The 21119-nt window shown below is 38.2% G+C and overlaps 1 pseudogene; it reads left to right on the top strand.

Moving 5' to 3' along the window:
- The window catches only part of LOC122143821, a 26306-nt pseudogene extending 5522 nt beyond the window's left edge, over positions 1-20784 (top strand).
- Positions 20785-21119: the final 335 nt, after the last annotated feature.

Here is a 21119-nt window from a genome sequence, read left to right as displayed (position 1 = left end):
GGTCTGAATCCAGAAACACAGCAAAATTCTTGACCTGATTTTTTGTGTTTAGAGTCAGGTATGCATTCACCTTGAGACTTCATCTTTGTTTCCAAATTCATGACTTCAGTTTTTCTCTTTGTTTACCTGAGAAAGTTTGGCATCATCTAACTCAACTCACATCATCAGGCAATTGGCAGATGGAGTCAGTGGTGCTTCAATCTCGGAATGTGTGCTCTGCATTTAACCCATTCATGGACACACAGTATGAGTAGTGAACACACGACCCGGAGCAATGGGCAGCCATTTTTGCTGCAGTAGGGATTTGGTGCCTTGTCAATCGTCTCACCTAAGTTGTGGTATTTGAGGGTGGAAGAGATTCTGACACGCCCCTCCCCCACCTAAAATCCCTGCTGGCCCAGAGACTCGAATCCGCAACCGGTTTGTGGGTTACACGTACAACTCTCCAACCGTTGTCAACCCATGAGCAATTAAGGCTAGGGTAAATCTTAGCGCCCATCCTGCATCGCTGTGATAGGCACTTGGCTCTTCTCATTATTTGACCCAGTGGGGAGCCGTATAAGCAGGTTGACCAAGGAATAGGTGCAAGAATTGAGGCTTCGAGGGACTGCGCATGTCATGGGTGTCCACTTAGACTTGTGGTCATCTGTCCTCACATAAATACCCATCCAAATATGACATGAACCATTTGAGGCACCATCCCAGAAAGCCCAACCCAGTTTTTCTAGTCTCTCTAGGATGTTATGATCGACCGTGTCAAAATGCGGCACTGAGATCTACAGTAGCAGTACCAGCACTGATATTTTGCCAGAATCAGTATTTAAGCAAATATCATTTATTATCTTATAAAGCGCAGTCTCTGTGCCCTGATGTGGTCGAAAACAGGAATAAAAACTGTCCAGGTATCCATTTGAGTTTAAGAAGTTCTTCAGTTGATCGAAAACAGCCTTTTCAATGATATTGCCTATAAAAGGAAGATTTTTGCAGTGTTTCCACCGAAAATTACTCTGAACAATTGTACCAGGAACTTTTTTTTTTTTCCCCAGGAACTATTTTTTCCATCCAGACCTGTTTGCTTTCTGCATTTCACAGCGGTCTAAAGTACCGTGAAGATTAGGCAAATTCCTCTGGTGACGTAGGTCTGCGCGCGTTTCTCAATACAAAGAATGCACGCATAAAATTTCAGACTTGCATCCTCGGTAGTTCAGACTTTGGCGAGTTCTGACTCGGGATTGTGATCTCCCACGGACGGGACGACTGCAAGTCAATGAATGTCTGCAAACAGCAGGCGTGAAGCGTACTTGATAACATCAGTCAGCTTTTTGCCTTGGCTACTGCAATTTTCCTCGCTATATATGTAGAATAAAACAAAATAGGATATCAAATACCACTGCCTCCTTTCTTTTTCTCTTAAACATAATAATAGCCGCAGAAAATGTACTTAGTTCAGGGAAATGTGTATAAATACAGCCTACATTACAATGAAGCTTAAATATATCAATTGCCTCTTTTTTAACATACAGATAAATTGATCAAAGACCAAAATTACCTGTTAGATTTAACCAAAACTAATGATATTTTATGTTTAACCATTAAGAGACATCAGAGCCAGCGCAAATGTCAGAAAAAGGACTAGCCGAGTTGAGACTGCTCTAGGCGGATACATGAGCATTGAGCTCCCGCTGATCGCTATGGAGCTGGATCTTCTCCCAAATCTGCAAAACACATTTTTAAATAGGCCTGTCTTTAGAAATAAACCGCAGATTTGAGTTTTAAAACAACTACATTCTCGCATGAAATACTTTGTTCAAACTACATTTCATGAACAATAAGAGTAATATAAAAAAATTATAATAATAATCATCAGAATAAATGGGCGGTTGAAATCACAATGCTGCATGAACTCAGCCAATCAGCATGTTTAGCGCCCAAGTCCTGGCCCCATGAAAGTTCCGGACCGCTGAAAAGTACTACCTCATAGCAGGGACTTTCTGAGTGGCATTTAATTTTACCTGGAACTTTATTTAGTTCCTGGTTCCTCTTGCGGTGGAAATACACCGAGTATCAGCCCAAAGTCCCTAGTTCCAGGGTAAAGTTCCAGCGGTGTGGAAATCACGGCTTTTGATAATGGTCTATAGTTTGCTCAATATGATGTTATCAAGATTGCTCTTTTTTCAGGAAAGGGCTTAACAAATGCAGTTTTTCTGGGTGTTTGGAAAAGTCCCAGAAAGAAGTGAGGTGTTTACTACTTCTAAGAGATCTGCATCTTAACAGTTAAACACACTTTGAAAAAAAGTTGTGGGAAGTGTGTCAAAGCTGCAGATTGATCGTCTTAAGGTGCTGTACTGTTTCTTTCAAAGATTTTGCCATCAGTTGCTTTGAAATCCAGACATAACTGCTTTCTGAAATATGGGTCAGATCGGCTCTAACCTCTGCACAGTTTGAGAATGTGCTGATTGTCTTTCTGATATGATTGATCTTCTCAGAAAAGGAAGAAGCAAAATCATTGCATTTGCTGTCTGGGAGCATTGTTCACTGGCAATCTGACTGTGTGTGTGTGTGTGGGGGGGAGTTTCATCAGATTTTTTTTTTCATTATCATTTCATACTCTGTACTGCTGTTGTGTTTCTCCAAGGTGGTTTTTGTCTGCCAGTCGTCTTTCAGACTTGTCACAGGAGTAATGTCATCAATAACATTCTAAACTTTTGGCGAGTTAAAGTAGTCAAGGAGAAAATCAACAGGGTCTGCAGATATGCTTGTGTAAAATATAGCCTTCCTTAACCAGCACGTTTAGTTTTAACCGGATTACTGACTAAACCAGTGGGGAATGAATAAACTATACAGACATTTAAAAACAACATTCCTTAAAAATTTAGGTAACAGTAAAATGAAAAAATATAAAAATACAAACTAATTAAAAATATTAATAAAAGCTATAATAGTATCTCAATGAACACGAAAACAAATCCTGCTTCTTACTAAATACGCTCTTTGTTACTTGCGCTCCTAAACAAACAACAAACCAATGCCTTCTTTCTAAAAAATTTTGTGTAACAAAATCTACTGGCACATTGTTTTTAATCCTCCAAGAAATTAATGGAAATTTGTTGGAAAATAGGATTTGTTTTGGTCATGCTATAACATCTATAACTCATTTGTGCATCGAATTACTGGCCCTATCAGTCAGGGGGTTTTTTTCTTTTTATAACCTTTTTTAGTGGTTGACAGGGTGTGTATACTAGAATCATGTTGCTCAGCATGTTATAGCTGTCCTTCCTCGTGCTCATCAGAAATATTTCCTATTTCCCACTTATGAAGTTTGACACATGATTACTCTAGCTTTGTCTTCTGTAATTCACAGTTGGCTCTCTTACTATAATGCTCTGCATAAGACCATATTTACAATGTACCATCCCCATTGGTTTGACTGATCAGAAACATTCACCGTGCTACACATGCAGTTTGCCTGACAATTCTGTGATGTGGTTCAAACAACATGCTTATTTGTCACTGCTTATAAAACATACAATATGGCGTTGAATGATCATTCATATTCTAGCCTATAAATCCGACTACTTTAGTGACAAGACAAAGCAGATGTAGTTGTGTGTGAGAACAGCATTTAAAGCATGCAATGGTTTCTCCCCCTCCACCATGTTTAAAGATTATGATCCACCCAACTTGGAAACTCTGGTATCAAAATTATTTCCCCGAATTTCCCAGTAGTAAATAGGCTACCGCCTTGAGAGGCGTTCACGTCTAGATTGTCTGCTGTTATGATTAGTAAACTTCTGAATAGCACGTGAAGACAGCAGTGTTAACATGTAACCAGCTGTGTTAAATGCATCCCCTTCAAATGTGGGTGTATCCCCATTTGCTCACAATGGACTGGTATTTACTGCCAGAAGTTCTTGTTGTGGTCTAGTCTCTGATACGCAGGTATACCCACCTAGGAAAGTTTTAAGGAGTTTTTTGCGTATCAGCCCACTTAAAGTGTGCGGATACATAACAACATCGTTTTGTGACAGACCTTGTCACATGTTTCATCCATAAATTCACCGGGTGTGTCTGAGTTGACCGAGTTGTCCCTGAGTCTGACTTTTTGATAATCCACGCTGTGGTTTCTTATTGACGACTATTGCTATTGTGCGCACTCTTGCACAGCATTGAGTTGTGCAAGCTTGAAAGTAACTATGGTGAATATAACACCACCACGGCTACTAGAGGCATATGAAATGATTACTCTCTTTCCAGTGTGTGGTGTGCTGTAAAATACACCTGCCTCTGAGGCTGCTGCTGCTTCGGGTGACACTGCAAACAGATGACAGGAACGTTAACATTATAGAAACGACAGAAAAGGAGTCAGATAAGGCTGATATTATCCCTACACAGTACAGAATAACAAGGCTGATGCTTTCGTGGCTTTACCTGTTAACGTCCAAAGTAGCATCGTACATTAGTCATTAACAGCAGGGGCATGTTGGTGATTTCAATAAATCAAAAAAAGTTAATATTAAGTTACTTGTCTTGACATTTGTCTGATTTATAACATTATGGTCCTGATTATGCTTCTATTTGTTGTCAACTAAAATAGTTTCACAAACCAACTCACCAACTGAGCAGCTGCACATCTCCATTTCAACACAGGGTTGTTTCGTTTGTGAATGAATCTGCGTATTTTTTAACCATGAATCATTCAATCGAGGCAATTCAATTGTCCCATTTAATAAAGACAGTCACAGTGCTTTGTTCCTACAATGAATCAACCGTATCGAATCAATAACATTTGCCGCCACCAAATGGCAGTTTTAGTTAAATTTTTTACGTAGGCCTATCATTTCAGTTATTTAAATCATTGACCTATTTCCTTTAGCTTACTCAAAATGTTTATAATTGAACATTATTCTTCTCACATAATTTTATGAAGTTTAATTGCACTCATGCAACCTCTGAACCCTTATTAAATGTCTGTAAAATACCTACAAGCCACTTTTCCTGTTTCTTCTGTGCCACCTCCTGTAGTGCAAATTAAATTTGTTAATACTGATTTAATTTGATCGGTAACTTATTATTCTTATTTCCATTGTTTGAATTAGAAATTTTGAAAAAAGCTTATAAAAATACAGCTTTTGAATTTGACATAAAGATAACATAACTTTGAATAAAGTTAGAAAAAAATGCCCCTGTAAATCACTTTAAAGAGTCCAATATTAGCTTTGTAAATAAGAAAGAGCTAATTTTTTTGTTATTGTTCAGAAGGTGCTCTTGAATTTATTTCGTGTGTGCTCCCTACTTTTTTTATTTAATTTTTTAATAAGCAGCACACGTTGCGCTCCTAAAAATAAAAGTAAGCATAGTGTCCTATTTAGTAGTGTTTGTTAGAGTATGTAGGCTGGGAGGGGGAAATTTATATGATATAATCTACTAATATATATATATAGATATCATATATATATATAACTATATATATATTATATATATCGTATATATATTATATATTATATTATTAGTATATATATTCCACGGTATTAGAACTTCACTCACTACCAAAAAACTAGACTATAACACCACTGCCCAGAATGTATTAGGCCAAATTCGCTCAAACACTTTTAATCATAATGAATGCTACAATATATAAAGTTTACTATTCCCTGAATAATCGAAAACTAAATTTTATTGTAAGTATTTATTAGGATTAAAAGAATTTGGAACGTGTTGTGTCTGGTAGTTCTGGTTAGCAGACATTTGGATTATAGATTGACATCTTACAGTAGGGTCTATCAGCAGGATTAACTTTAACAAGTTTAATGTTTTGTAGTTTCCAAAATAGAAGAAAAATGTGCGGACATATGTTATTTAGAGGTTCTATTTGTCCTTAATTTTTTAGGCAGCAACATTTTTTTAATAATAGGACGGTTACTGCAGATCAAGTCAGTAAGAGTAAAAGTAGACTTGTTTTTGTCTTCATGTGCATTTATCTAGAAATTAAAACGGGCTTCCACACACACGCACACACCAAACGACAACTACAAAAATAAACCACGACCTGACTGGTCGACCTTGTTCTTTTTTATGTTTATCTCAGATCACCGTTATGCGCTAATGGTGTAGTTACATCAAGTATACGACCAGATTTGACCTACTCACGTGTATTCTCTATCATATAATTCGTTTTGCACACTGTTTTACATTTGTGAGGACAATCATGAGCCCACGAGCTCCTTGTAATGATGAGGAGGCCTAAGATAAAGAAGCACGTTGTCGTAAACACAGTCCCTGCTTGTCACCACTGATAAGGCCGAGTCTCATATCAGCCTTCCCTCAAGCTTTATAGACAGTTTTGTTGGTTTTTGGCGTCATGACGACCATTGAGTTTTCGGTCACGCACTTCTGTCGGACAGAAAACTTTCGGAGAACGATTTGGTCGTCAGCTACGGAGTCATTGTAACAGCTACAAATAACAAGGACGGGAACACCCCGGAGCCCATCAAACAGTGTTGACAATGCTACAGTGTAAGAGAACATTCCACTACGGCGCCTGTAGTGCAAAATACACTGCGACGTTGCCTTGTCTTACGTGTTCATCTGATAAGTAGGTGCCCGCGATCACAACGTTATCAGCCACACTACGTGTGCGTTAATGCTTTCTTACTTTCGCGCTGCACATGAAATCATCACTTTGGTGCTGCACCGTGTGTTTATTGTATTTCTCTTGGTAGGAGGCTAAGACAGTTATAATAGGACCATTCATATTCATATTCGATAATTCCATATTCTTTATATTCATTACCCACTCTCTGTCCAGCCATGCTCAGACAACTAACTAAGTAAATAAAATTTACCAAAAAACAGATCCAAATGCAGAGAGGGTTCTTCTCAAAGCATATTTCTTCATACATTGCATTTTTTTTTTTTATTAAACTAATTTTACCTATCAGATCACTGTTTTGTCTTTATGTACAATGTGAAGCCCTACAGAATTTAAACTAGATTTCTTTTTTAGTAGACTGAATTATAAGTTTAACTTTTACAGTTTGAAATTATTGTAATATCCCCACCATGAGCTTGAACAAAGAAGATTTACTAGGTTGACTAGAACCCAACTAGTTGAGAATGCCTGATACACCCCAGTAATGATATTAATTTGATCATCCACTGAGAAAACAATAAGGCGTAAAATCAACGTCATAAATCTTTTTCTTTTTTTCTTTTTTTGGATAGCCTCCATGTGAAAAATTAAGATAAGAATTTTAAAATGCTGTTTATGTACTCTTCACTGGATGTTCTTCCAGTTTTGTTACAGGTGGTTGAAAGTTTGTGTTTTTTAAGGATTGAAATGTGCTTGAATTTTGAATATCTTACTTTTAGAAGCTTGGTGTGTGTTTTTTTTTTTTTATTTTTTTTTTTTTTTTTTTTTTGTTTTTTTTTTTTTTAGAATGCTTAGTGTGTGATTTAGAGAGAGAAAGAGTTTGGTAGATCCCTTGTGGTGGTCTAGTCTTTTGTATTCTTATACAGGGTCTTTTTGCATTGATGCAATGTAAGCACGATACAAATCGTGGTACATGTGAAAAAATCAACTCTCCCCATCACCCTAAAAGTAACACTAATTGAGAGTGTTATTTAAAGCGTATGTATCCCCTAAACCTCATTTACTTAGGACAAATATTTAAAATTGGCTGGTGTGTATGTTAAAATCCATACTAGAACACTCCCATCTTTATCATACTACTAAAACCTGTCCTTGGTCATTCTCGAATGGTGTCCAGATCACCTAAGTCCACATTTGTTTTCACATTTATATCATAGTCTCCCTTCTTTGAATTAAATGACTTATTACCATCAAAACCAGTACAAATATTACAATTACTAGTGATGACTTTAAAAAAAAAAAAAAAAAAAAAAAAAAGGTGTTGGTAAAACCTTTTTAATTATGCGTCATATTAGAAGTGCTGTTTAGGCGCTCTTGCCTTAAATATAGACCCCCCTCGGACAAAACTTAGCTTTCTCGCAACAATGTTTATAGTCGGTCCTCAGTCCACACAAAAATAGATTTCAGTATTCCTCTCAAATTAATAAAACCCGCACATGAATACAACTAACTGAACAGTAGCTGTGATGTTTTCAAATACAGCTGCTAAGGAGAGTGACTATAGGGAGTGAGTCTTACTTTTGTCCTCCCTTTTATGGCAACGCAATGGAAATGCAGTAGTAGATTCTTCCTTTTGCTTGTACAAATGGGGAAAATACAATTTATATTAGCTATGATCTACTATTAGTAATTTTTTATTAAGTAACTTTTTATAAGCATCAGCTGTCACTGCTTGAATTTCATGTTTAAAAATCTATACGAACCCTGCACTTTTCACTTGCATTTTTTCAGTAAGCAGATGCGTTTACTCATTGTCCACTTAAAATAGGAGGTATATCATATTTATCATATTAGTTTAATCATGATACAGAATTAAAAACTTGGTTTATAGTTTTACAACTAGAGCAGAAGTTTAAATACAGAAAGGACAAAATGGCAAAAAAGAAAAATATATTAAATATTATTAATCTATTATTATTATTTTTTTAATTTTTTTTTTTTTTATACCTTTTTACTTTATGGTTCTGGCTAAGTGCTTGTGGAGGAGATCTTTATTCTTATCTTTATTCTTTGTTTTGTCTTTGTGAAGGGTTTATCTGTTGAGCTTAATAGAATGATGGGTTTGGACTGAGCAGTTGGACATGAGCAGTCAGTTATACCAAAAATCTGCAAAGCCACTTAAAAACTAGTTTAAACATGTTTTATCATCTCTGCAGGCTTGATTCCTGAATGGCTGCAGGGCACAACTTATAAGCAATGGGACGGGGCCTCTTCTCTTTTGGGAGAGACAGATACAACCATTGGTGGGATGGGAAGGGCACCTTCTGCAGAGTTTTTCAATCAATTAAAAAAGCGTGATTTAGTTTATGGTTTATGCTGGCTTTTATGTACGTTTCTACTGTCAAATGAAAAAAACTGAGTTTTGTTCATTCAGTGGTACCACATGAACATATTGATTGTTTAATTTTCAGGAGAGGTGACCTCACAGAAGCAAAAGGTATCACTTCAAGGTGACACCTACAACTCCAACATGCAGGCCAACAGAATAGTGGGTCAAGAGATGGGGACCTGGCGTAACCAGACCCATGCAAACTTATTCTCCAAGTACGTAGCATTATCTCGATTCCAGCTGATTCACGGAGAAGAAAAAAAAACAAGCATATTGTGAAAAAAAGTGTTCTTTAACTCCATTTTCCGAGTGATCACTTCATCAGCCACACCCATACCAGACTTCACTGACAACTCTGTGCCAATAACATAATAAAAAAATATGGAAATGATTACCATGCTACATCTGAGACCAATTACATTCGTAAAATTGACCCCATGACTTTAGAGACTCAAGACAAGGTAAAAAAAAAAAAGTTTGTAAAAGTATCTAGTTCAGTCATGAAACTCAAGATGGTGCAGACAGATGTCACTTGCATGCAATCTGCTAGCAACCACATTTACTACATGGCACAAACTGATTGGTCTCTGCTGATTCTGCAGCCAATGAGATTGCTTGCTCAACATTTATATAGTCTAGTTCAGTGTTTGTTAAAAGCTAGTTCCTCTAAAACCTTCCACCTCCCGAGCACCACCTGTCTAGATATGCTATGGGATTTATTTATGCCTATTCACAGCCGCGAGCAGCATATCCTTGCATGCTCACAGCAGTGTATCTATTGGCAGTGTAATAGTCCATGTATCGCAGCAGGCCTTGCATGGCAGGGTCTAGTCTGCCAGAGACCAAATGAATGTTGTCGCTATCCAAGCTAAAGCTATTCCTGAGAGTTGTCCCTGGTGGAATTGTTGCTGCATTTTTTGTGTACATGTTCTCAAAAGAATATTGTTGCTTTATTAGGTGCAAGGTGGACTACCGAAAATGATCTTCCTGTAAAATATTGTGGCATCATATACGAATTATGATACAGAGGAAAGTAATAGCGACAGTATGAGAACATGCATCGCAGAGAGAGGCCAACAACCTAACTACACATTGTTCAAGGTTCAAGGAGGAAGTAAAGTAATAAATTTCGTTGCGCACCTTTAATATTGACAATATTAAGGGTTTTGTTCAAATCCACCAACCACAAGGTTGATTTAAAAACTTAGCTCAGCTTGAACACTACAGAGATTTGAGAGAAGCTTATTTTGGACCAGTAGCAATTTGTTTGGTTATTTTTCTCTCCACCAGAACATCTATAACATCTTGGCATAACAATGTGCTAAAAACTACCTGAGGAAACCTTTAGTAACAGCATTAAGCACTGCTATGGCAGCCACTCACAACACCTTAGCACTGTTTTTTGTTGAGTTGCAGAGAGAGAGGGACAACTTGCAATTAAAATTTATTTTTGCATGAGTGTTTTATAGTCCACGTGGTGGCCACTAAATGACAATGCATCACTTTTAAGCATTAATATCCATAAGGTCCATTTGAAATTAACGTTCACTCCGCAGGCATATTTGCCGTTGTACCACAACCTTACCAATTGGCGATGTTGGTTCTTTTTAGAGGTGCATGATTCTGTTTGTCTTGTTAGTGCATTGCACTTCCTTCCACCATTGATAGTAATAGGGGTGTCTTGTTATATAAAAGTGAAAGTTGTGAGAAAGTGACGTGGATGACATAACAAGGTATTGTTGACCTATACTCAGCGTTCGTGCTCTGCATTTAACCATTGGTGGCACGAAGAGTACACAAATTCAAGTACTGGAGTATACGTACCGATACGTATATTAGAAATACTACTCCAGCTGTAACAGTACTCCGTTTTCAAACTTGACCGACAAAGTGATGGAAAAGTACACAAGTACTCGAGTTTACTGATAGATTATTTTGCAGATTTTGAGATAGGCTGGCTACTTAATTTTATATTTCGCACAAGTTTTTGTTTTTTTTAGAATCATGATGCTCCAAATACCTGGAAATTTTCTCAATAAAACCACTACAATGGAGTCAAGATATATTTTTGTTTAGAGGGACTACGCTGACACATAGTGATGTAGTAATGTTTCACTGTGAAGCTACAACTGCGATGTACCTGAGAGGAAGGGGGAAAAACAAAGGTTTTGTGACCCTGGCACCACAAAACCATTAAGGGGTCAATTTTTTAAATTGAGATTTCGGCATCATCCGATAGCTGATTTAAATAGTTGTCCATTTGATGTTTTGTTTTGTTGTTAGGGAAAAGGATGATATCTGTCTGAGATTACAACTATTGGAAAATCTGGAATCTGGAGGTGTGCAAAAAAACAAACCATGAGAAAATCACCTTTAAAACTGTATAAATGAATTCTTAGCAATGCATATTACTAATCAAAAAATAAGTTTTATATATTTTACAGTGAGGAAATTTAGAAAATATCATCATGGAACATGGATCTTTACTTAATATCCTAAGATTTTTTGCCCATAAAAGAAAAAATGAGATCGTCCATCTCTCTTGACACATACAATGTAATTTTTGGTTGATTGCTACAAATATTTACCCCCCCGAGACTTAAGACTGCCATTTTGTGCTCCCAGGGTCACATTTGATCATCAGATTTTCAACCAGTTAAGAAAAAGGTGTTTTAAAATTTGTTGTTTTGGCAGAACATCACAGTTATAAATGACATGAACGGTGGAATAAAGTCGTGCCTGAAGTTAGTGAAGAACATTGTGTCTCAAACCTCCCTCTGTGGTGTATAAAACACTCCTGGCCAAATACTCCCAGATGGGGATTCATCTTCACACTTTGATACTTACTGTGTTTACCCGGTTCGGAACCGCACTAGCCTTGTCTTTTTCCCCCCAGATGTATAATATATCTAGTGTGTGGTGAATAAAAAAAAATATTTGAAATTTATTGTTAAAACATAACCGCAACTTCGCACCAGTAAGCTAGACAGTTAGAGTCAGCTACCCATATTACTTAGGTTCCAGTATGGTTATGCAATAAACATTTCATAGCTGTACCTTATTCTTGGGGTTGGTTATTTCAACACTAAATTAAACGTTTATACTGTTTGATTGTAAAACACAATATATAACAACAGAACCGTTCACCTCGGGAGAAGGCCGAACCATTTTAATACAAAACTGGTAATGTGAGTAGGCAGCTGGAGGAATTTGAACCGCCATCTTTAGTTATGTTATTTTATAATGTGTTACTTAATGTTTGTTTTTTTTTTTTTTTTTTTTATCATAAAACGGGCACTGAGATGCATGGTGTGTTTGCAATTCAAGCGTTACGAGTGGTCTTAAAGATATATAAGCCCCTGTTACAGAAGACTTCGCTGCACAAACAACGGACAAGTTTGACCGAAATAGGATGTTCAAATAAAATAATTAATCTCAACACATCACGTGACAGTATGTACCTATTTAGCAGCATCAGGTCCCCGCCGCGAGTGCTTCACACGATCTTCCCGGTTTCTGTCTTCGTAGTGAATTGAGTTCTTACTAGCCGACGCGCAACGTAACGGTTTCATTTGAATCCACTGACGAGTTCGTAGTTACTCGATGACACCAGCTGCACTATTTCGACATCATTCTAATTCTCGTGAATGAATCGTTTTGTGCGATTTGCGAACCGATTTAAAATGTTCATTGACAATAGAATGCAGTTGTTTCTTGAATACAGAGCACCGCTTCTGCGTCTCAGAGCACGTGATAATATTATACGGAGTACTAGGATCCGATATGTTTTAATGAAATAGTAGTGAAGTACAAAAAGTCTCGCTCTTATGGCTTATGGAATGTACGTGCACTAAAAGTGAGTACTTAAAATGTAAAAAATCACTCCATCCGTAAAGTACAGATACTGTGAAAAATGATAAGCTATTAATGATCCGCTAACGAAGTTACCAAGCTCACGTCCGTTCGGTGTCCATCCACTGCATTTCAACCCATCCACAAAGTTCACACACACCCCGGTAGCAGAGTAATGCTCTTTGTTTTCGAAACCACTGTGTGTCAGAAACGTCATGGGGTCCTCACTCCAGTCAAAAGTCTACACAACGCCAACAGTCACATGATTTCAGGAAACAAGGATTGATTTTTTGTCAAATGTCCCCTTTCTGTGGTTCACCACTAGGGGTCATCTCAGTGAAACCCCATGAGCCTGTACAATATATGAGTTTTAAATGATCTCGAACACTAAAGCAGATCCTTTTTTACATTTCACATTTGTATGTTTTAAAACAAAATTGTACGTGTTAGATTGCATTTCTACAAGTAGAAGAGATCAAGCCTTCAAATCAAAAAATCACCAAAGCCCTACAAATGAGTAAAACACTTCTATTTTATAAACTTGTACTATTGTAAAGTGGAATTTGATGTTCGTGTTAGATTATATAGGAATAAAATACACTTTCCAAATCAAGAAATCATGCAATTGGTTTGTTCAGTGGTCTTTTAAATGAATAAGTTTCCCACCCAAAAATTGAAAACTTCGGAAAATTTACTCAGCCTCAGGGACATCCAAGAGATGTAAGATGACTTTGTTTACTTCTTCTCAGAACAGATTAAGATTTATCCTCATCACCTTTGCTCCCCAGTGGATCCTCTGCAGTGATATGGGTGCCGTCAAATGGAGAGTTCATTTACAAGCGTGATAAAAACAAAAACCCACAAGTAATTGACACAATTCCAGTTGCCATCAGAGGAATGTTTTGTAAAGCGTCATCAAGATGGATTTTTATTTTACAAAACAGTTGCTTCGGAGAAAAAAAAAAAAAAAAAAAAAATTCACAACAAAAAAAAAGGCTCTCAGTAGTTTGATCTCCATCACTGACATGCTAAGAACTACTAACCCTCACCAATTGTTTTGTTTAAATCAAGGTGGGCAGATGGGTTCTCCCACCTTCTTGAAAAGTGGCTGAGGATCCGGGTGTTGTACGAGTGCCCTGCCGTTCCCTCCTCACCGCCCCAGTTGTATTACCACTAGCTTTGGCATGATGCTGGGCAACTACTTTGTGCTTTATCGAGCAGCCCTTTTAACGGCTGGATGTACCTCAAAATGGCTACTAGGCCTATCTGAGGAGGGTCAGCTGGGCCAAGGTCTGCATGAAATTCAACCCTGAAAGACAGCGGTAAAAGAATGAACTCTTTCCGAACCTTTGAATTACCGTGTGCATTTTTTTTTTTTCAGTCTCTTCTTCCTTCTTCTGCTGGACTCATCGTCGTCTCTCCTCGTCTTATTCTTATATGGATCATCTGCACCTTTTTTTAAAGGTGTTAATTTGCATATTTAAACTCTTCTTTATCACGTAGCTCATCAGACCCTGGCTTCCCCTATTTTTGACCGCCGTCAACAGACAATAAAAGGAAGTTGGGGATCAAATTCTACACCATAGCTGGGGTAGGCTGTCTACCAGCTCATGTCAATGCCGTTTTTTTGACAGAGTGAGCCGCCATTTTTGTCTTTTGTTGTTGATTGGATCTGCACATGATGCAACAACAGTGTTATGAAATGTTGTTACCCTCTGGACAACCGTCCCTCCCTGAAGGAGTTCAGAGGGGAGCAAATACTATGTAATGCAAGCCCCAAGTGCTAAAAGATGTGTGTTGACCCTTAGAGACATGGTAAGTTATGGTGTTCACCCCCGTATTCATATTGGCTAAACTTTCTGGTTTTGGATGTTTAACAAAATTGAACCTTGGACTTCCTACTGTGCAAAAACACTGGTATTTCCATCAGTGGAAAATCTGCTTGCGTATTATGCTTCCTATTCAGGAAAAGCCTGTGACTAGAGGACAGTTAAACTGATTTAGATGCGTTTGCTGTTCTTACCAGGCGGGTGAGACCCGCTGCCGTGACAGATCGGTTTCAAAATTAACTTAATATACACGGGCCAGCATGTGATGTGAAGGAGGAAAGAGGGGGAAACGTTCCTCACTGTGTCATGGGCGAGGCCTTTCTTCCGTGATAGGTAGAAATGGCTAAGGACACTGGGGGACTCGAGTGTCACTATGGTTGTGTCTGTAGTGTTTTCATCATTCCCATCATAACCCACCTAGTTTGTTAATTCATAAAACCGTCATTACAATGTTTCAGGCACCTCATCGCTACCAGGCAATCTTGTTCCAATTTTCTGTTGTCCAATTTTGTCGCTGTGCCCAGGCACTTCTTAAATCTGTTTTAGCTTTCAGTTTCCGGTTCTTAGCTGACCGGAGTGGGCAACGACTGGTCCCGTGGTATGCGGATATCTTGATCTAATCTGCTTCAAGGGTTGACGTGTTGTTTGTTCAGAGATGTGGTTGTCGGAGTTAGTTACTGTTTGCTTGCTATTCAGGCTCAAGCCAGTCTCGGCCACCTATTATTTCCCTGACCTCTGGCCTATCAACAAGCATTTTTCGCCCACAGAACTGCCTGCTGGCTGGATATTTTCGGTTCCCTTCGGGATAATTCTCTGTAAAGAGATGGTTGTGCGTGAAAATCCCAGTAGATCAGCAGTTTCTGAAATGCGCAGACAAGCAGGTCCTGCCACTAAACCAGTGCACTGTGACAGTCCACTGAAATCGCCTTTCTTCACCATTCTGATGCCCTCACTTTGAACGGTAAAGTAGATCCACCTGGGACTAACACACATCTACAATCAGTACCTGAAATGTATTAACTGGCAGCCCTGTGATTGGTCTTCTTAGAATATTGTGTTAACGGCTGGTTGAACAGTTGTATTGTAGCGAAAAGTGGTGGGTGAGTTTGTGTTTTATTCTTTATTTTAATTAATACGCAAGCTCTCTTAACCTATAAAACTGATGCTCATTTCAGGTAGGTGTGGAAACTGCCAAGAATTAAGTGTTAAATTTCAAATGGTGAAAAGAAGTACAGATTTTAATACATGTGTTTTGTGTGGATCAATCCCCCGGGGGCCACAAAGGTATTGCCTATTTTAATTTTTTACAGTACCATTTATGAACTTCACAAAAAATGCCCAAATAATTTGTCGGACAATTTGTATTCAATAAAAAGTCACAAACACTGCTATTGTCAAGTTTCGATTGCTGAGGAACAAAGACACCGACCCAGTGGTATGGATGAGGAGGGGCTTGGGGAGGGGGGGGGGGGGGGGGGGGGGGGGGAACGAGTGTGCCTCGGAGCCGGGTTTTCATTCACAAGGCCAGATGCAGTTGATGAAGATGATGGTTAGTTACTGTTCTCATAATAATAATTTGGGTGAGGTTTGTTGTGCTCCATGGACTAACAAGCACATTCAACGGATTACGTTCTGCATAGGGAAAATGTCACACAACCTTTTGGGAATAAATGGCATTTAATTATTCATTTTAAGCGTTCATTTAATGTGGATTTTTAATTTCTCTTAAAAACTAAGCTGTTTGCGGTTCTCTTTTTCTTTTTTTTTTTTTTCCTTCTTTTTTTTTTTTTTAGGTGTAGTCCTGACATGTATCATGACAATGCCCAACCCTGCGCAGGGGTGGCTTTTCTACTGGTGCTTGATGGCAAAAAGTCTTTCAAAGAGGGTGACCGGGCATGTATAGATGTTGATATTCAACAATGGGAAAATGCACTGGATACCTTCCCATATTTTTCCCGACAGTAGTTCGAGCTTTAAAGTTAGCCATAAGATACAGGCATACTGGCAGAGATGATAGAATCTCTTGTAAATTGTTGGTATTTTGATTAATCCGGGCTTACAAAGTCTGTTCAAGGAGCTGTAGGTCACATTTGAAGTCATGTTTTGTGATCTCGGACCTACTACACGGTGGTGTGCGTGTTCGGAAAAAAATACGGGAAACCCTTCTGGGACCTATGATATCACATCTTCTACCAGGTTCGTTTCTTGTTTGAAAAAAAAGGTTATGTATAACTTGTATCTTTTTTTCTTCTTTTTTTGGACCTACGGTATTCCCTATTTGTATCACTATTCAAACAGAAATGCGACACCGTTTTTGTCTTTTTTGCTTGCGCCAGAGAAATCATCAAAGTGAAGATCCCTTACTTTCTGTCATTATGGTTCCTGCCGTATCACAGTGTTTGAACTGGTTGGAAACTGCATTCAAAAATACGTGTGTGTTAAATACAAGAAGGCTACCACCCTTTGGTACCAGTGCAACTGTGCCTGTACTTTGTTGCATTCAAGTAGTCATTCTGTTTTGTTATCTGAGGTAGAACAAACACTTCACAGAACACACTCACCACCCCGCCCACTAATTAGGCAGGGTAGACCCCGCTTAACTTTTTGTTAATGCAAATATGTATGCATATCTCAGCTCAAATACAGTTGTAACTCAATCCACCCCCCCTCATTAGTTACGTTACCTTTTCTAAAACCTTTTATAATAAATAGGCATGCGCTTGGAGCTATTGATAATAAACACATCTCCCCCCCCCCAGGCTATAAACAATTGAATATTTCTTTTGTTGTTATGAAATATCGGTAAAATGGTGCACAAACAAAATTAAAACCAGGTCTCACCCATATGAAATTCCTGTTTTCATTTTGTGATGTTGTTAAGATTTGGTCCAGATTTCAGATTGTAATACGGTTTGATATGCGCTTCGCATTATTCATGGGATGACCCAAAAAAACTAATTATTCATTCTATTAATGTTATAGGACCAGCAACAAAGAAATAAAACTATAAAAACAATAACAATAAAAAAAAGTGCTACCCCCAAATTCTTTAATACTTAGATAATAACGTGAGATTTTATGAGAAAATTCTGACATCATTTACCTAATCCCCAGGGATTTTCCAAAGCTGTTGCTGTTGAAACCTAAAGAAAAACGAAAATTCTTTTGGAATCTGAAACAGGACAGCTTTTTGGACTATTATTTTTTCTCTTATTGATATCTATATTTCAAATAACATTTTCACCACTGAAATAGGAAACTGGGATATGGAAAGCTGATCACCTTCCTGAATGAGACGTAGTTATTGAATAGTAAATTTCGATTGTCCATACGGACGATTCAAAACTGTCGCGAGTCATTTTTGACTAGTGGTGCTGCGTCCCAAAGTGCATACTTATAACAAGCACTTTATAGTATATGTACTCTTTTGGTGAAGAAAAAGTACACTTTTGAGTGTGTAGCAGAAGAAAAGAGTAGGCAAGATGTGGGACTTTGTAAACTATCACGTCAAAAAAACTGCGTCTTTTAATGGACCGATCTAATTTCAACGGCGCACTGTCACTGTAAAACTGGACTGTCAAATCATCTTGGTAACAAGTTAACATGCTCTACGGGCAATATAACAACAGATAACCAGTTAAATACATATTTTTACCATGGTTAAAGTTTATTAATTCATAACAAAACCCCTTTATCTAAATCCGCATGTCTGTAGTTTTTAACGCTTTTTATTCGTGTTTTGTGGTTCTGAACCGAATCCTTCGCCGAAGCGCAATGGATCTTGTGAGCAAATTTAGCCATTAAAAGTGTGCACGGATCCACACTTCAAAAATCGACCTGAAATAGTAGACCATACGGGGACTTATGGGTATACTCTTTTCAACCTACCTCGCTTTGGGACGCATTATTTTTTTTAATCTAACGTGCCATGCAGGATGGACAGTATGAACACTGGGACGTGGGATAAATAATATAGATTATAGTTTGATCCAGCAGGGGGCCGCCATGAAAGTGTCCTGAAGGTGGGTGACGACATATTCACGAGACAAGCGCTGGAAGATGAACAGGGACATGACAAGTCTATTTTCGGCTAATATTTTAATTATATATACATGAACTGACGAACTGCCTCGACGCCAAAATGTCTGCGCTCAGAACCATCAGATGCAACGTAAATACTTGAATCTGGTCTTTCTCTATTTTAACGCGTGTATTTTGTTTGCTTTTGCTCAAAATGACCATGGGGCATGCGTTTACTGCGACAGAGTCGTTTGTGACCCACGCACAGCATAAAGCTGCACTGTCACCTCATCAGATACCAGGCGGGCATAATATCATATTGTAAAATGATCGTTACATTTGTGTGTTTAGCCCTCAAAGTGTTTGTGTAGAAGTCTGATTGCGCGTTCTGCGTCCAGTCTGACCGACGGAGAGACGCGACTCAAGCGAGTGTTGCAGGAGAAGTTTCCTCGCGCTTCATCGCTCAAGGTTGTGGATATATCAGGTCAGTCCTGCCTTCGAACGAAGCTTCAGATCTGAATTGTGTTTAAACCGCCAGGAAATGTGCTGTAATGTCTTTGGGTTCATTTCAGGAGGCTGTGGTGCAATGTACGAAATACACTCGAGTCCGAGAATTTCGAGGAAAGAGAACAGTACAGCAGCACCAGTTAGTCAATCAGGTAAAAAAGTCATACCAGTTCTCTTATTATGCAGTAAACAGTTCTATTAGCTCTGTTAGGGCTATATTATTATTTTATTTAAATGGTCACGTGCATTGTTTTTGAAAGACATTAAACATAGTGCGAGGTCCTGAAAGCTGTGTGCATAATAAGGATTGAAAATGCTTTAATTTATTTAATATCACTCGAGCAAGCTTTAGTATTGAAGCAAGACTGTGAGTGGTTTTTATACAACAGTTGAGTAAAAATGAAGTTAAAGGGAGAGTCCATGACATAATTCTGCACAACACAAAAGAATAGTTTTGAAAGATGTCTTGTCTTGTTGTTGTTGTTTTGGTCCAGACATTGAAAGTCAGTGGGGTCTGATGTTTGTTTGTGACCCCAATCATCTTTTGTGCTCGGCAGAAGAAAGTCATACAGGTTTTATTACGCGAGTGTTCCAAAATATGGCTTCGTAGTTCCCCTTTTCTGCCCTACCATCAATGAAAATAGTCAACATACGGCCCGGGACAGAGTATTTGAGAAACAGCAGTTTCCTCTCCCTCTTTCCTTTTCTTTTCATCCCAGCTATCCAAACAGGATGCATTAATAATATCTTGTTTTGTCTGTTTTTTTTAATATGTGCAGACAGAACTGTGGCTTTTTACACAAAACGGCGGTTTCAGTGGCTACCCGTGTAAGTTTGAGCAAAGTCTGTTTTTTCAGGCGTCTCTTAACAATGGATTGGTTTCTTAGCGGGGTTCTTCACTATGTTAACCTGCACAACACAACTATCCTATCCCAGAATTATAGGTTCACTTCTGGTAAGAGATCGCAAACCAAAACGATCTGATAGAGTAAAGCTACTCCCCCGGTATCTCTTGCTAAAAACGAAAGCACTTCACAGTGAAAGAAATTTTAGAGACGAAATAGCCTTCTTTCATGCCAGCAACAGTGTTTGTTTGTTTTTTTTTTTCTTGGACATTTTTCATAACACTAAACTCTTAACCTTCAGCAGAGAAGCGAATTGCATAAACTCTGTGAGACCCACTGAACCAGATCTAACCCTGGATTGGATTTGTTTGGTTTTGTCACTCTAAGCCTCGGCTGTGTTTGTTTTCAACCAGCTTTGTTGTAACAGGCCACTGGTCCATCATTATTATATTGGTCGGACTAATTCATTACTGTAGTTATTTTATTAGTTATGAGATCACAATACATGTCATTAAAATAGTATTCAGTGTAAATCATAATCTGTGTTTTGTTGTTCAACAGGCTCTTAAAGATGAGATTAAAGCCATGCACGGTCTACGCATATTCACTGATGTTCCTAGTAAGTAGGAACGGCTTCGGCGTCGTTCTCACATCACGTCAGTCTGCTGTCTCACTACAATATTATATCACACGCCTCCGCCTCTCAGTCTGTCTCTCTTTTTAAAGTAAATTATGCAGAGTTATAACAGTGGCAGATAATACTTTACAGATGTTATGAACTAAAGATGTACAGTTAGATATGGTTCACAAATGCTGTAGTACGCACAAAATAAAAGACTGTCATGTTGTTTTTGCTGTAAATGAGAGTGTGAAAGAAAAATGTAAATGAGTGTGCAAGGCATGTGGATGGTTTGAATCTTCAGTCATTGTTCAGTAGTTTATCGATCCCATTGTTTGTCTACAATTACACTTGAAGTAGATTTGTCAGTTTTATGATTTGTGTTCTGTTCTGTTGTTAGGTCTGTTGATCCATTAAAGTACGTCACATCCTTTTCCCTTGTGTGGCAGAAGATTGATTTGTATTTATA

Source organism: Cyprinus carpio, unplaced genomic scaffold (assembly GCF_018340385.1).
Source record: "Cyprinus carpio isolate SPL01 unplaced genomic scaffold, ASM1834038v1 S000006513, whole genome shotgun sequence".
Lineage (NCBI taxonomy): Eukaryota > Metazoa > Chordata > Actinopteri > Cypriniformes > Cyprinidae > Cyprinus > Cyprinus carpio.
The sequence above is the reverse complement of the archived record's forward strand: the minus strand, read 5'-3'. Positions and strand labels throughout refer to the sequence as shown.